Genomic DNA, 4,172 nt, shown 5'->3' with positions numbered 1-4,172 from the left:
GTCCTATAAGTCCTGCAAGTCCTACAAGTCCTGAAGTCCTGAAGTCCTACAAGTCCTGAAGTCCTGAAGTCCTACAAGTCCTGAAGACCTGAAGTCCTGAAGTCCTACAAGTCCTGAAGTCCTACAAGTCCTATAAGTCCTGAAGACCTGAAGTCCTACAAGTCCTGAAGTCCTACAAGTCCTGAAGTCCTGAAGACCTACAAGTCCTGAAGTCCTGAAGACCTGAAGTCCTACAAGTCCTGAAGACCTACAAGTCCTGAAGTCCTGAAGACCTGAAGTCCTATAAGTCCTGAAGTCCTACAAGTCCTGAAGTCCTACAAGTCCTGAAGTCCTATAAGTCCTGAAGTCCTACAAGTCCTGAAGTCCTATAAGTCCTGAAGTCCTACAAGTCCTGAAGTCCTACAAGTCCTGAAGTCCTATAAGTCCTGAAGTCCTACAAGTCCTGAAGTCCTATAAGTCCTAAAGACCTGAAGTCCTACAAGTCCTGAAGTCCTATAAGTCCTGAAGTCCTACAAGTCCTGAAGTCCTATAAGTCCTAAAGACCTGAAGTCCTACAAGTCCTACAAGTCCTGAAGCAAACAAGACGTGTGTTTAGTGACTCCGAACGGTTGAATTACATTCATCTCTTGACATGAATCAACATATCTGACGTCTGACCGGTGCAGGAATTTAACAATATACAAACATCTAGTCAAGGTGCTGCGATTACACACACACACACACACACACACACACACACACTTCCATGGGAACCCCTGTCAGCTCTGTCAAAATATACAAAGGCAGTTTGTCAGCGTCAGGTGAAGCTACACACTGTAACACAAACAAAGACAAAGAATGCATTGTTCTTTAAATCCTTTTTAAATGTTTCTTATCCGTTAAAATAAAAGGACAAGTCTAAAATACCTCAGGACCTTTTTGTTTGCTGGCTCTGACCTCTGACCTCTGACCTCAGGAGACACACACACGCCTCTGAAGGAAGTCTTGTGTCCAAATACTTTTCTGATGTACAAAAGCATCAAACAGACGGGCAACGTATCCTTGTATGAAATCTTACTCCAAAGGTTTCCTCCTAAAGTCCATCAGCTGGTTACAGGAACACACTCTTTTCCTCACAGGGAACCACTCAAACTTCTACAAAACAAATAAACACACAAACCAACGTTCAGGACTCTGAGGCGTGATGTACAGGGAGAGGTCGCCCCCTGCTGGATGGACTACACCAGAGTCTCTGTCCCAGATCTACAGTTCTACACACACGGTACTAAATACTGATCCTGTATTGACATCCCTCAGCTGTATACAAACAATCAACGTTATCATTTTAGAGTAACTGGTATCAACAGCAACATTCTTTTATTTCATGACGTGATGCGTCCCTAACGGTCTCAGGATGGTTAAACTCTTTTCTTTGCTCAGTGACTCTTCAGCTTGGACCACTCCTTTGATCCCCTTATGAACATCGGACTACGAGCTACTCTGCTACCTTGAGTGTAACTAGACGACTATCCAGCTCCAGAGGGACATCGGAGACGGTCCTCCGTCATGGACCCTGCTGTCAGGGTGCTGTCAATCAAACGAGCACGAGTCTCATCCTGATCTCATCTTCTATCGACTCCCTAACAGACCCCTTGGAGAAACGCCACGCTGGTCACTGTGGTTCCTATAAAGAGAGACTTCTCAATTATGATGTAGAACGTAGAAAGGCAAGGCAGTCCTTCTTCTCTGACATCATAACCAGAAACAATAACAATACACATATTTGCTCCCGTTGACTAACAAACCCTCTGGTGTCAGTAACCCCTACCTCCAATCCTCCTGGCATCCAATCAATTTGACCCAATTAGACGAGCAGTCGGAGCCTCCAACCGACCACAGGGTGTGTGTTGTCTTTAATTAACATCCATTCAAATATCACGACACCATTTCATTCAACCAAAGAAGCATAGAAGACATCATAGAACATCTGAAACGTGCTCCTGCTGCGTGGATATTCGACCAGCACACTTATTGAGATATACTTCACAGTGACCACTGATCTTTAACACATTGTAAACACATCCCTTCTCTCAGGGGTTTCCCCACAAGCCATACAAACTGCAGTTATTAAACCACTCTTAAAAAAGGCTAATTTAGACCCAGAAATAACTAAAAGTTATATATCAAATATCAAACCTCCCATTTTAAAATAAAATAATGAAAAAGGTGGTTTTTCAACAGCTGAACAACTTCTTTTACTTCTTGAAACTGCTCTTGTTAAAGCACCACAGCACAAGGGATCTTAACAGAAACACAGCAGACAAAAGACAAGACTACAAATACACAAGAAATTCATCTGACACAGGAGACAGAAACGTCTGACTGGTCCTCTGGAGTTCTGGATCGGACCAGAAGAGTCTGAGCTGGATTAAGATGCTGGGCGTCAGTGAAGCATTGAAGCTTCAAATAGATGATCACAGATCTTGTTGGAAAAGTCCATTCTGGAATGAAAGCCCAGCAGCGCGATGTGCCGGATGACCAGAAGTCGTCTGTCGAGGTCACGATTCCCACAGCTCTCTCCTTGAGTGCAGCTTCCACATGTACGATGAGCGTGTGCGGAGCCAAGGAGTATCCGCATGGGAGGCAGTTCAACTAGCACGAGTCGCCTTCAGCAAAGCACAGACACTTCCTGTTCGCCTTCAGCAAAGCACAGACACTTCCTGTTCGCCTTCAGCAAAGCACAGACACTTCCTGTTCGCCTTCAGCAAAGCACAGACACTTCCTGTTCGCCTTCAGCAAAGCACAGACACTTCCTGTTCGCCTTCAGCAAAGCACAGACACTTCCTGTTCGCCTTCAGCAAAGCACAGACACTTCCTGTTCGCCTTCAGCAAAGCACAGACACTTCCTGTTCGCCTTCAGCAAAGCACAGACACTTCCTGTTCGCCTTCAGCAAAGCACAGACACTTCCTGTTCGCCTTCAGCAAAGCACAGACACTTCCTGTTCGCCTTCAGCAAAGCACAGACACTTCCTGTTCGCCTTCAGCAAAGCACAGACACTGGTCCTCCTCTGGCTCTCCTCTGGCTCTCCTCTGGCCCTCCTCTGGTCCTCCTCTGGTCCTCCTCTGGTTCTCCTCTGGCCCTCCTCTGGTCCTCCTCTGGTCCTCCTCTGGTTCTCCTCTGGCTCTCCTCTGGTCCTCCTCTGGTCCTCCTCTGGCTCTCCTCTGGTCCTCCTCTGGTCCTCCTCTGGCTCTCCTCTGGTCCTCCTCTGGCTCTCCTCTGGTCCTCCTCTGGCTCCTCCTCTGGCTCTCCTCTGGTCCTCCTCTGGTCCTCCTCTGGCTCCTCCTCTGGCTCTCCTCTGGTCCTCCTCTGGCTCCTCCTCTGGCTCTCCTCTGGTCCTCCTCTGGTCCTCCTCTGGCTCCTCCTCTGGTCCTCCTCTGGTCCTCCTCTGGGTGGAGATGGTCTGGAGCTTTTAGGTCCACCCTCCTCCTCGTTCCATCCTTTCATCAGTGATGTTTTCTATGTGTTCACCCTCATTCTCCATTATCGTTTCCCTTCTTTCTGCTTCCTCTCCACATGTCAGTCGCTTTACAAATGTCACCTTTTAAGGATCTGCTTTAATAACGGTTGTAATATTGTGAATATCATTTCATTAAAAGCAGTCGTGTAACTTCATATATTATAATTATTATATATGTTGTTTCTGACTCCCCGTACGGAACACCAGGTGTTTTCACATCCAATCATATCCATCATGCTTCTTCTTCTACGGTTTGCAGCATTGTAGTGACCGTACAAGGTACTGACTGTACTTCTGGAGATGGAGTTCAACGATCAAGCAGCAGAGACGTGATGGTTGAACTGGTCTCTGTCCTGGTCCCAGTAAAGAGTCTGGAACCAGGAATAAAAAGGTCTGCCGGTTCCATCGTGTTTGATGCTGAGAGCTGGAAGGAAAGAGGAGCAGGAACACTAATGAAGTCCAGTCACGGCTTGTGTACTTTTCTTTAATAACTGTACAGGTACAAACCCCCCCCCCCCCCCCCATTTACCCCCCCTGTAGAACAAGTCTTTGTGGAGCTGTATGAGGGGGCGGGACCGTAGAAGCACTGCAGCTGCTGGTTGAGTGACAGGTCGGTCCTTTAAAAACAACCCACGTGAAGGTTTGAGGGGAAAGCTCCAGCAGCAGTGCAGAAAC

The sequence above is a fragment of the Cyclopterus lumpus genome, chromosome 15, assembly GCF_009769545.1.
Source record: "Cyclopterus lumpus isolate fCycLum1 chromosome 15, fCycLum1.pri, whole genome shotgun sequence".
NCBI lineage: Eukaryota > Metazoa > Chordata > Actinopteri > Perciformes > Cyclopteridae > Cyclopterus > Cyclopterus lumpus.
Note: the sequence above shows the minus strand (reverse complement) of the source record.